This window comes from Amphibalanus amphitrite, unplaced genomic scaffold (genome assembly GCF_019059575.1).
Source record: "Amphibalanus amphitrite isolate SeventyFive unplaced genomic scaffold, NRLGWU_Aamphi_draft 001350F_arrow, whole genome shotgun sequence".
NCBI lineage: Eukaryota > Metazoa > Arthropoda > Thecostraca > Balanomorpha > Balanidae > Amphibalanus > Amphibalanus amphitrite.
In genome coordinates this window covers 59,236-72,655 of record NW_024882843.1, presented here as the reverse complement: position 1 = coordinate 72,655, position 13,420 = coordinate 59,236, and the positions used below count along the sequence as shown (strand labels likewise).

Genomic DNA, 13,420 nt, shown 5'->3' with positions numbered 1-13,420 from the left:
TCAACAATCAACAGGAGGGCGCCACCAGGTAAGAGGGTGGCGAGGAACAGGAGAGCACCAATAGGAGGGTGGTGATCAACAAGAGGTCGCCAATAGGTGGGAGGGCGGTCATCAACTGGAAGTCGCCAATGAGCGGAAGGGTGACGATTAAAATGGGGGTGGCAATGGTGAGGAGGGCGCCTTTGCTAAAGAGGATGACACGAACAGGAGGGCGTCTGTGCGGAGGGCGCTGGTCAACAGGAAGGTGCCAGTGGATAGGAGGGCGGTGATCAACAGGAGGGTGCCAGTGGTTAGGAGGGCGGCGATCTACACGAGGGCGCCAATATGAGAAGGGCCCCGATTAACATTCAACAGGAAGGACTAGGGAACCAATAGGTAGAAGGGCGGCACTGAACAAGAGGGTGCCTCTGTCAAGCACAGTGAAGAACTTAGGAGTTGTCATGGACTCTGAACTTTCTTGGGAATCACATATCAACACCATCATCAACCGCTGTTTCGGCATTCTTATCGGTCTCATGCACATCAGACATATCATTCCACACTCTGTTTTACCTCGCCTTGTCGATTCTCTCGTTTTCTCACACATACGTTACTGTGCGCCCGTCTTTGGTAGCGCCAATCGCACGGCCATAGCCAGGCTGCAGAAGGTCTTCAACTTTTCAGCCCGAGTTATTTCCGGGAGACGGAAATTCGAGCACATTTCTGATGTGCTCGAGGAACTTGCGTGGCTGCCTGCTGCTGATTTTATAGCACATGCCGACCTGTCACTGATCCATAGCATTCTTACATCTGGAAAGCCTCATCTTTTACGCTCTTATCTCTCTTACAACCACGAACACGTATGTCGGGATACTAGACAATCACACCTATTAGCTCTGTCACGTGTAAGAAACAACCATGGCAAGCGTCGATTTACGTACCGTGCTGCGTCCCTGTACAACCGAACAGCGTTGAACAATGGCTTTGCTGGCCTTAGTAAGTCAGTGTTCAAGTCCAAGATCAGGAACGTGCTGCGACTGAGTGGTACCGTCGGGTAGGATATTTACCTACTGTCATTGTCATTGTATCGCGCTACTGTGATCTTAGTTTACTTGTCATCTTCATGTGTTTCGTACTGTTATGACGATGATCGGAGAAAAGCCCTGCCTTATAGTGGATCGATCTGATGATGTTTAATAAATAAATAAATAAATAAAAGGGAGAAAGGCGGCCTTCAAAATTTCACATGAGGGCTCAATAGGTAGGAGAGCGCCAATAATTATGAGGACGCCGATCAGCAGAAGGGCGGCAATGTGTAGCAGGGTGGCGACCTACAGGAGGGCGCCTTCGGGTGAGAGGGCGCTTATTTACAGGACAGCGGCTTACATAGGCGACCACCGTTACGCTTAGAGAGCTACAGCCTACAAATGTGGTTGGAGGGCGCCCGAGGGAGCCCTCCAACCGTATTTGGAGGGCGTATTTGGAATGGGCGTCCTCCGAGGGCGCCCTCCATCCGTATTTTCCCTGTAAACACATTCGCGATTGGAGGGCGCCCTCCAGTCGCGATTGTTTTTCGATTCGATTATATCACAATTGCATTTGCGATTGGAGGGCGCCTTCGGCGCCCAAGGGGGGGGGGGGCCATGGCCCAGTGCCCCCCCCCCTGCCTACGCCCCTGGCACACACAGTTTCAGAGTGCACTTACAAAGTGCACTTTCGAAATGCAACTCTTTCAAACTCATATGCATCTCATTCATTAGGCCAATGGCTACATTCAACACACACACAAATACCATGACGTTCATTCTTCATACAGCCTATAGAGTTAGGTACATGAGTGATGTCAAATGCAGTATGAAAAAATGTTTTAAGGAAATCAAAAGCGTATTAACACAATGACCCTGATAACATTAACCGCTTAGTGCCAGAGTAGCGCTCATATTACAGAAACTTCAACAACAAGCCCCGCAGTTAACAAAAAAGAAGTGAGAATCAACATGGTCTGCTTCATCCTGCTCCGTTCCCTCGTTGGATAACTGGAGGTGGTAAAGCAAGCGTAAGCGGTCGGTGTCGTTGACTGAGACGCCAAACTACAAGCGGAAGTCCTGGCTGGAATTTCCTGACCGTCCTGTCCCGAAGCTGTCGGACTTGGAGGAGGTTTCAGCTCGGGCTTTGCGTCTCCGATAGATGATGCAGAAGACGATGAAGTTGAGCACGCCGCCGGTGTTGGAGAAGGTAGTGACGAACTGGAAGAGTAGCTGCGGCGGCGGCTCCACCAGCTGCCACGTGCCGTACAGCGCCATCGCCCACCACTGCACGAAGAACGCCGCCACTAGCAGCAGACACGTCTTGGCCGTCACCAGAACAGAACCGCTCAGCTGCGAGCGACCGAGTCTCTTCTCGTTGCGACGCGCCTCTCGGTAAATCTGCAGCCAGGTGAAGACGTAGAGAATCGCACACGACACCAAAATCACGCCCAGCGCCGTCGTCGTGAACAGGGTGTTGGCGATCGAGCCCTTGACGGCGTCAAAGTAGCAGAAGGTGCCGGTAGGTCCGAAGCCGTCAAGGGCGGCCACCACGAAGCCAAACAGAGCCGGGGTCCCGAAGATGACCACGAGAAGCCTCCAGTCGTTGGCACCGAATGGAATCGGTTTGTGTCGGTACACCAGCAGACACGCGTTGATAGCCGTGATGAGAACCAGTATGTTCTGCGCCGATATGAACTCGGACAGCATGAAGCCGTAGAAGGCGCACAGCGCCGGCGGCGTAACGTGGCCCCGCTGGATGACGTAGTGCAGGTGGTCCAGCGAGTGCGACACGTTGAACAGACCGTCACACACGGCCAGGTAGACGACGATGCGGTCACTCTGCGACCAGAGGAAGAACGGCCGCCGGTGCGAGCGGAACGAGCACACGAACGTGGTGAGCGCGCAGCAGAAGCTGGCCGCGATGCAGCAGAGCGCCGCGATGTGGATCACGTAGAACTGGCCGTTGTCCAGGCCGTACACGGGCAGGTCGTAGCCGGACCGGATCGGACGATCCGTTATGTTGGCTGCCTCCAACAGGCTGGAATCGTTGGAGATCATCAGCGGATCAGTGCCCCCAGCGAGAATGTTTGGGACCGGTGGCGTCGATGAATCCATCATGCTTGGCGATGTTTTAACTGGGTCTCCTGGAACGATTAACTCGTGTCGTGTCTGGAGCTTGACCTCTCACGTTTTCATCCGATAACATCAACCACTTGACTCGATTGACTTCCGGCTTTCTGAGTACCTGGCTAGCACACTTCGTTGTCGCCTGTCGGTGTTTTTCTTGTTTTAGCACGAACACAAAAGATGAATCTTGTTGAGGACCAGTGTTGACTGAAGACTAAAACAAGTCGTAGCGACCACCTCCGCGCATTGGGACTGACTGCTCGCTGCTCAAGGGCTCCTGGACTGGACATTTTGACCGTCGACTGGGGCAAAACTGGTTATCTTGACACATCCGCTCTTCGAGGAAGCGGAACGTCCAGAGCCTCCTAGCGGAGACGTTCGTGGATTCTGGCATGGACTGATAGGCAGTAGGATGTGATGTGACGTTCAAATATCAGTGCTGGTAAGCACGATGTTTGAAACATATCAAAGGCCTAAGAAATGTAATGTTACGATGTAACTAATATGTCGTGTTGCAACTTGCATATGTCGCTTGACACGTGTTACCGATCTGATGAGCTGTCTTAAGCCCGGTTCTGACTGCCGTTTTTCGATCGTTTGGTGGATCGTATGGTGATCGTATCGTGATCGTATGGTGATGGGATGGGGATCGGCACGCCCGTTTCCCGATCGCCGCGATGGTAATCGTATGTGTGCAGTGAGAACCGGGAAAAAACGTGACTGTGCGCGTCGTTCGGTAGCGGCAGATCGTACGTCGTAGTGCGTTCCGTCGAAAGATGGATTGAGTTTATCTTTTGTCTTGATCGTATCGTACAGTTGACATCGTGTGGGGAACTCGCTGTGCTGCAGCTTTTCTTGCTGCTGTCTTGTGGAAGGTTTGCGCTAAAATATTTGATATAACTTATCTTATTAGTAAATCACGGTGACTATAAATAAATAAGCTTGATTGACATACTTATAATCAAAGTAGGTACTTCCACTTAGAAGATACCATACGAAAAATCATTGATTCGTTCAGGTGCGTCAATTACATCAAAGTATTAATTTTATTGCACGAAAAAGCCTTACCCAATAATGTTAATTTGATACTTAAATTCAGAAATGTTTTAACTACATTTAACCTCTTTTTAAGTCTGAAAAGTATTAATTTCCCTCTTTATAGATCTCGTCCCGTTCATGGCGGCCAATCAACACGCTTCCCTCAGATGACGTCATCTGTGCGCCTGCGCTCTGCCGAGCTGGCAAGCCTCGTGGTGACCGGCGATTTACCGGCGACACTGGAGATGGTACATAGATATCTTACCAATGAATTTCTGTCAATTTCAACGAACCGATTTTCAAGAAAACCGATGCACAGCATTCACAATACTCACTTTTAGGTTGTAGGTTACTTTCCAGGACAATTTGACATGATTTTCTATTTTTCCACGCATTTTCAAAATTGCGTACCTTCCACGGCCGAGAATGGTTTCCGCCGCCATGCTGCTCCAATCAAGCCGAAATGTTGATTAACTTCACGGAATAGTCAGAGCCGACTACTCAAACTAAATTATTGAATTAGAGAGATGTTTTAAACTACATTTAACGTCTCTTCAAGCGTAAAAAGTATTTATTTCGTTCTTATCTATCACCGCCGGCAGTAATGGCGGACGCAGACTCCCACACGATACCCACGATTCGCACGATACGGTCTACCAGTTACCAGATCGTATCGGGCCTAGAGATTTTTATCTTTTTCCGCCAGCCACGCTCACCATACGATCACCATACGCTTACCATCCGCTCCGATCGATTTCGGCAGTCAGAACCGGGCTTTAGCGTCAGCCGAGAGTGACATCACGGTTCGCCTTGATCGGGAATATACCAGCAGGAAATAAATAGCTTTGGTCAGAAAGATCGACCGAATTACTGCATGTGCCATTCTGTTGTACTCAGTAATTAAAAAAAGCGTAACAAAAGTCATGGAATTATTGGATATTTGCGGAGCACAATTTCTTTTGACAAAGGCTATTACACTTTTTCAATATCATTTTATTACTCATCAGCCATTTTTACCCAAAGTTTACGACAAACTCATCCCAATGACCATTTCAGGTCTGTTAGTGTCCTTTCTTCTTCTTCAGCGTTTTTCGCTGAGCTTGTCACGCTCAGCAGCATGGCTGGCTTCCATTAACCCTCGCCGGCACAGGGGGGGGGGGGGTTGATGCAACCCCCCCTAAGGTTTTTCGCGAATAACTCGCGTAAAAAGCGGCCGATCGCGACGAAACTTTCAGTACCCTCGCATTGATCAATTTTACACCTACCCTGAAAATTTCATGACCCTGACCCCAATGACCTTTGACCTGTGAACTCTTTTCCGAGATCATGTTTGGCCGGAATCGCGATTCGGCGTATGTCGGCTAACATTAGCCGCGCGTTTGCAAGCTTTTTGTGGTTTCAAACGTTCAAACATGTGATTTGATGTCGCTCCCATACATTAGGGTGGGTGTCAAGGTCACCTGAAGGTCAGGTCAGGTCATTGACCTTTGGTGACCTCGGGTGACCTCGGTTCACTTTTTCGAGTTTTACATGTTTCTAGGCTAGTTTTTGGAGCTGAATTCGAATTTAGCAACCATTTGAACATTTACGAAGTAGTTTTTGTGCCTTCGTAACATGTTACGAAGCTGTCAGAGGCGGTTGACACGTATTACGAATACCCGTCACAACCCCTACCGGTTGACCTGACCTGACCTGACCTGACCCGACCTGGTCTAAATGCTTAAAGACATCATCTCTGATCAAAACTAACATGATATTCGTGATCAGCACCCCGGAAAACCACATAGCAGCCACAATTTACGACTTTCTAACAGGTCCCGATTTTCCCGGTTTTCGGGTCATTGACCTGACCTGGAAGGTCACCCGATGACCTAGGACCTTAAAATTGGGTATCATCGGCTTCGTCTCGTGACGGGCAACACGCTCGTTTTTTCCGCGAAGCTCTAGCTCAATCAGGGGCCAAACGCGAGGGGGGGGCGTACCAACCCCCCCTTGTGCCGTCGAAGGACGCAAAATGGCCTGTGCCGGCGAGGGTTAATAATGTTTGGCCATTCAAATGTCATAATAATCTTCAAAGTTCAAGATAAACTAGGATATTTTTTTTCAGGCAAGGTTTATTTGTCTTCAAGGGCTTCATTACGGAGCGAGCGAAGCGAGCGTAGTCTTTCCTTAAGCCCGGTTCTGACTGCCGAAATCGATCGGAGCGGATGGTAAGCGTATGGTGATCGTATGGTGAGCGTGGCTGGCGGAAAAAGATGAAAATCTCTAGGCCCGATACGATCTGGTAACTGGTAGATCGTATCGTGCGGAATGCGGATCGTGCGTATCGTGTGGGACAAGTGTGGGAGTCTGCGTCCGCCATTACTGTCGGCGGTGATAGATAAGAACGAAATAAATACTTTTTACGCTTGAAGAGACGTTAAATGTAGTTTAAAACATCTCTCTAATTCAATAATTTAGTTTGAGTAGTCGGGTCTGACTATTCCGTGAAGTTAATCAACCTTTCGGCTTGATTTGAGTAGCATGGCGGTGGAAACCATTCTCGGCCGTGGAAGGTACGCGATTTTGAAAATGCGTGGAAAAATAGAAAATCATGTCAAATTGTCCTGGAAAGTAACCTACAACCTAAAAGTGAGTATTGTGAATGCTGTGCATCGGTTTTCTTGAAAATCGGTTCGTTGAAATTGACAGAAATTCATTGGTAAGATATCAATGTACCACCTCCTGCCACCTCTGAGGGCTGTTCGGCTGCGCAGCCAAAATGAAATATGCTGCAGCACGCATGCGCAGTGAGGACTTCGTCGCCCGTTAGTCCCGCCCACACCACTGCGTCACCGGCTGTGTGACGTCACCTACTGAAGCATGCTTCGTTTTCCTGCAGCACGAAATTCGGTGCTGCAGGAGGCGAAAGTGGCGCGGATTAAAGTTTACCGTCCGATATTTCTTATTGTAAGCGGTTTGTATGTTGTTTTTTGGGTATCATTATCACTCTTTTCGGTGGCACATTGCTATTAACCACATTTGAACGCAATTTAAACGTTATTTGAGCGACAATCACCAGTCCACCCGCGCAACGGTTCGCCGCGTTTGAAATAGGCTGCAGCGACGCTCGGCCGCGGCGTGCCGGCGGAGAGTGGGCGGAGCCAGGCGGTTGACGTCACCCAAGTATGACGCACGCAGCACAGATCTATGCTGCAGGGACCCGAACAGCCCTCCGGTGTCGCCGGTAAATCGCCGGTCACCACGAGGCTTGCCGGCTCGGCAGAGCACAGGCGCACAGATGACGTCATCTGGGGGAAGCGCGCTGATTGGCCGCCGTGAACGGGACGAGATCTATGAAGAGGGTAATTAATACTTTTCAGACTTAAAAAGAGGTTAAATGCAGTTAAAACATTTCTTTAATTTAAGTATCAAATTAACATTGTCGGGTGAGGCTTTTTCGTGCAATAAAATTAATACTTTGACAGATGTAATTGACGCATCTGAACGAAACAATGATTTTTCGTATGGTATCTTCTAAGTGGAAGTACCTACTTTGATTATAAGTATGTCAATCAAGCTTATTTATTTAGAGTATGCTACTGTACTGATAAGATAAGTTATACCGGAGTTCTATAGCCTTGGTTATACCTATCAAATATGTTAGCACAAACCTTCCACAAGACAGCAGCAAGAAAAGCAGCAGCACAGCGAGTTCTCCACACGATGTCAACTGTACGATACGATCAAGACAAAAAATAAACTCAATCCATCTTTCGACGGAACGCACTACGACGTACGATCTGCCGCTACCGAACGACGCGCACAGTCACGTTTTTTCCCGGTTCTCACTGCACACATACGATTACCATCGCGGCGATCGGGAAACGGGCGTGCCGATCCCCATCCCATCACCATACGATTACGATCACGATACGATCACCATACGATCCACCATACGATCGAAAAACGGCAGTCAGAACCGGGCTTTATATCTCAGCAACCACTTGACCGATTTACACGCGGCAATTTTTGTGGGGTAGCTTCATTCCTTCTACCAAGTATTGGACTATTCCCGATGCATGTGGGTGACCCCTTATGCACGTGCCACGTGCAAAACGAAGAGGTGTCCGTTTTGTAATTGTTGCAATATCTCGGTAACTACTTGGCCGATTGCGCTGAAAGTTGGCATGTAGGTAGGCACCCACTAGGCACTGCATATCCATGTGCCAGAGTTGGGGCGCTGCTGCACGTGCGCACGTGCAGGGGTCGTTTCCAGATCTCGAGAACGGCTCCGCCGATTGCGCTCAAATTTGGTACACAGTTAGGGACCGGTTAGTAGGGTGCCGTGCGCAAGTCAGTAGGGACCCATTTTGCACGTGCGCACGTGCAGGGTGCCGCTTCCAGATCTCGAGAACGGCTGGGCCGATTGTGCCCAAATTTGGCACATCGCTAGAGACCGGTTAGTAGGGTGCCGTGCACAAGTCAGTTGGAGGTACCCCCTCGCAATTTCGCACGTGCAAGGCCCACCCTCTCGCTCGCTCCGTTAGTCGCCCCAAAAGGCGTTATACTGGTAAATATCTTGCCACAAACAATTGCAATATGCATGATTCAAAATAAACAATTGCAATATGCCTTATAATGCATACCACTAGGTGCGTGTTGTGCATCGTGATTTTGAAGCTACATGCACATTCTTTTATTCTTCTTTTTCTGGGATTTCACATTAAAGCACCTGTATGTTGCCAGTGCTCTAATCGGACGCACTGGGCCACTGGCGGTACAACAGTTGCGTTGTCAGCTAGTAGGTAATCGGACCGTCAACAATCGATGCCTACATACGTCACCCTACCGCTACTTGACAGCCGGAGCTTACCCATCCCCTCCCCTTGCTTGATAGTCGGTGCACGTGTCCTCGGACTTTCCCGACCGTCCTAACTGGAAGGTGGATCGTCATTGGCTACGTTGACCTCAGGTGGAGTTTCGATAGTGTCACACTATAGCTACTGACCATGGCGGTCATTTGAACTCGAGTCGCCCTGGAACAGTTGGTAATTGTGTCTGACGAGGCTAATTGGTAAGGACTAGCCCGCGCCCCGTAGGGGGGGGGGGGGCGAAAACGGCCCCCCTGTCCTATTCCGTCGATATCTCCTAAACGGCTGAAGATATCGCCATTAAACTTTCAGGACCCTTCCGGGCATCAATTTTACATATTGTGACCAAAAATTTTCCCAGAGTCTATGATAGGTTGGCCACAAATGACGTCAGAATGACGTCATGTTCTGTCATTTTCGACCGAAAAAAGACCTTCGCGAGAAGACCTGTCAGGCCTACAGCTTTGAAGATACAGAAAAATGATCGAGACATAAAAGATGTAGAATTAACAGCTACAAAAGTGTTATCTCGGATTTTTGAAATTTTTGAGTTTTAACCCCAAAAATCAAAAAAGCAGTTTTTTGGATATATTAGCCAAGAATCTTTTAAAACAATTCAGCTCCGAAAAAAACCGGAATATATGTGATAGCACCTACCGTCTTCTATCTACATACCAAATTTCAGATCGATACCTCGTTTTTTGGCCAAGTTATAGCGAAAAAAAAAACTGTTAAAAAATGATGACGTCAAATTTTCAAACTCAAATTTTGGAAATTCTAGACCTCGTAGAGCAAAACAAAGACTACCATTAGACTCCCGTGTTGAGCTGCATCGAATCAATACCCATTTTATGCAAAATATCAACTTTGAAATTTGACTTATTTGACCTGACCTTGACCTGACCTTCACCAAAACGTGACCTAGGCTGGCCCCAAAGGCTGCCTAACCCACATAATCGCATTTGTTATGTAAAATGGACCATAAAACATGTATCACACGACACTTTCATATTGTGACCCCCGGTGACCTGACCTCGCTGTGACCTGACCTGGTATCAGTGACCTCAGATAGCAAAGTACGTGTTTGACGAACAATGTACCATCGATGGTTTTCAACAAATTACCAATTTACTCGATTTCACAACACATTTCTTGAAATGCCTATGAACGGTGAAAATCCGACCTTTGACCTGACCTGTGACGTCATCGAATTGACCTAGGTCAATGAAATTTGGTCACAAGGTAGTTCCCGGGTGGGGCTATCGAACGCCGTTTGAATTTTGAAAATCGACCGGTAAATTTCCGAGATCTTAAGGGGGGCCGAAACGCCCCCCCCCCCATACGGGTGGTAGGGTCCGCCGGTAGCCCTACGGGGCGCGGGTTCTAAGGAACGATTGATCTGAATTTGAGAATTAAAGTCTTATGCCGCTGGCGACGCGTACCTACGCGTACCCTCGTACATATGGTGCAGGCAGAAGCTATGAATGAATCAATGTTAGGCGAATGAGTGCTGCGGCATGTAGGTAAGCATACATAGTCTGGCAAACCTAAGAAAGAACGGAGTTAACCCTCGCCGGACCTACCGTAAAGTGGGGCTATTTGAAACGGATTTTACTGTTTTTGGCCTCTCCCTTCAAAACGGTTGATATTTCCTACAGCATGTAAATTGCAAAAACGTAGTTCTCTGTAACCGCTTTCAGATAGGTCAATTTTGGTTCAGCTAGTAACCATAAATAAAGTTATTTTTTTAATTGAAGCCTGTTTCAAATAGCCCCATAGTGTGGGGCTATTTGAGAGAGTTTTAGTTGCAAGCAATTTGAAGAAAATTGGTCAAGCTAGGGATAATTCTTTTAATGCCATGCGATTGCAAATTAAATTTTGATACTTCTGGCAAAAAGTATTTCTTTCAACTACAGCTATATAACCCTTATAATCAAATTTTTTGTTTTCGTTGGACACAGCATTTCGGTCTGCTAAAAATTGCATTACTTTATGCTAGGGCTGTCATAATATGATGTGATCCTAAGCTCTAAAAATCACAGGATGATTATCTAGGACTATTTCTAAGTAAACGATAATGAAATTTTCAAGTAAAGTTGTTTTGTTTATATCTGGCGGCGTAAAACATATAGGCCGAAAGTTGGTGGGGCTATTTGAGACAGGCTCGCTACTGCATTAAACGCACCGTAATGCATTAAAAAGGGGAAAGCAGTTTCCAAAATGGCTGAATGAATGATATGCATGATCGATTGTTCCATTGCACATCAACCTGTGAAGAAATAACAGAAAAAGGTCAATTGGTTGTGATTTTATACCGATTTTCCTAGATCACTGCATGTTGTATCGAATGGCCGGTTACCGCACTGCATCAACTACGCATACTGAAGGCTCACCTAACAGTAGATAAATAACCTTCGATGGTGCTTATGGTGAACCAGAGTAGGCATGGGTCGATTACTGACCACGTCAGTGACTTATCAAACACATTCTATGCACATTGCAGTGCTACATTCATAAAGGTAACTGATATCGTCACAAACTGGATGGTCGTATAAAGTTACAATGTGCAAATATTGCTTGCTGCTAAAAGTACCATGAACCCATGGCCGATTCATCGGTGTTCCTTAGGTCGAACGTTTGATACACCTTAGGCAGATGGCGGTAAGTCTTTAGGATGCATCATATCACCTGTTTTAGGGCCTTGGCATCACAATCATCAGCTGTATTTGGTATACGTTGAGGTTTGACGAGGTGGGTATCATCGGGATTCTGAGACATCGGGTTACACAATTGTCACTACCGCTAACAATATATAATGTCATCATGTAAAATGTGCTTAGCCCATAAGTAAAACGATAGTTACGATAGATTCGGTTGCAAAGTTTTTAGAACTTCAGCCATGTTAAGCTGCAGGTAGGGGTGCTTTTCGTATAACTTAAATTGTGGTTTTTCTGTATTTCTCATCTAATGCCAAATTTCTTTCAAAAATTTCCAAAATTTTCAAAAAACCCTATCCATGGAATTAGTTGTTAAATTCCACATCAGCTCAAGCAAAAATTGATCAAAAATATCAAACGGTTTTTGTTTTACAGCACTTTTACTAAGCCACTGCCGTACTGTCTCAAATAGCCCCACTGTCTCAAATAGCCCCACTTTACGGTATTGGTTTTCTACATACGCGCCGGCCGAGGGGGGGGAGGGGCGGGTACGACCCCCCTTCGCCGTTTCGCCCCTGGTGGAGCTAGCGCGTCGCGGAAAAAACGAGCGTGTGCGCTGTTACGAGACGCAGAGATTGGTACCCGATTTTAAGGTCCTAGGTCAACCGGTGACCTCTGAGGTCAGGTCAAGTGCCCCAGGGTACGGTTCAGTTTTTGGTGAATAACTTCGCAAAGAACGGCCGCAGAGCCGCGATTTTGGCAGCATCGTGTTCGCCTCGCTCAGGCGCGTCGAATGATATACTTTTTGTTCGGGTCAGGTCAACTTAGGGTGTTGACCTCAGGTCAAGGTCAGGTCAGCACCCCCAGGTCACGAAGTTGGTCGAAAGAGGTCATATCGCATATCATTCGATTCGGCAGGTCTTCCTGAGTCCATTGGTGGCTTTCTCGACTCGCTAGCTCAATTTGATCGGGAGTTATTGACGAAAAACTAATATGACCTTGATGACGTCATAAATGACGTCACGCAAGGTCAACATTGCAAAAGTGACGCATCTAACCTTGCAAGGAGTGCATCAAATCACGATTCTGTGTGCTTGAGATAGTTGGAGATCGTTCCCGGCGCCAGAATAGCAGTTTTCATTTTTCCCCATTGACTTATAATGGTGAGGTCACGAAAATGACCTGACCTCATATGACCTTTAGGAAAAATCCGAGATATACAAAATGTGAGACTCATAATGGATACTAGATCCTGCAAGTTTCATTTCCCTGTGACATCTCCTCTGGCAGTGAGGGCGTTGCGAAGTTGCGACATCTGAAGACCGTGCAGAGGTTCACTTATGACGTCATAGGTCAGTGACCTGACCTGACCCAAAAATGCGGTTGGTGTCAAAAGATGCGGCTTGGATCAAAGGTCAGGTATGCCAAGTTTCACCTCTCTATCGCCAGCGTGTTCGGAGCTATCGCGAAAAAAACCCTATGGGGGGCGGCACCCGCCCCCCCAACCCTCGGCCGGCGAGGGTAGCGCCTGAATCACTTTGCACGGAATTTGATCCCTTGAGAATGCTTGAAGTGTTGAAGCCTCAGTTACATCATCCCCCAATGCAAATGGTTTGGTTTATACAGTTTATATTTCGGTCGGTATATGTATTTGGTGACACATAGAGTGAGCATAAAGTGCAATACAACCTTATTTGTCAAAAATGTCCAAAGAATGTCTCTTCACAAACAGGTCAAA

General features: G+C 47.4%; 1 protein-coding gene across 1 annotated transcript in view; it reads left to right on the top strand.

Annotated features, from left to right (window-relative positions):
- LOC122372355 (prolyl 4-hydroxylase subunit alpha-2-like) overlaps positions 1-13,420 on the top strand; it is a 30,271-nt gene that overhangs the window by 7,067 nt on the left and 9,784 nt on the right. The gene's annotated exons all lie outside the window — the stretch shown is intronic.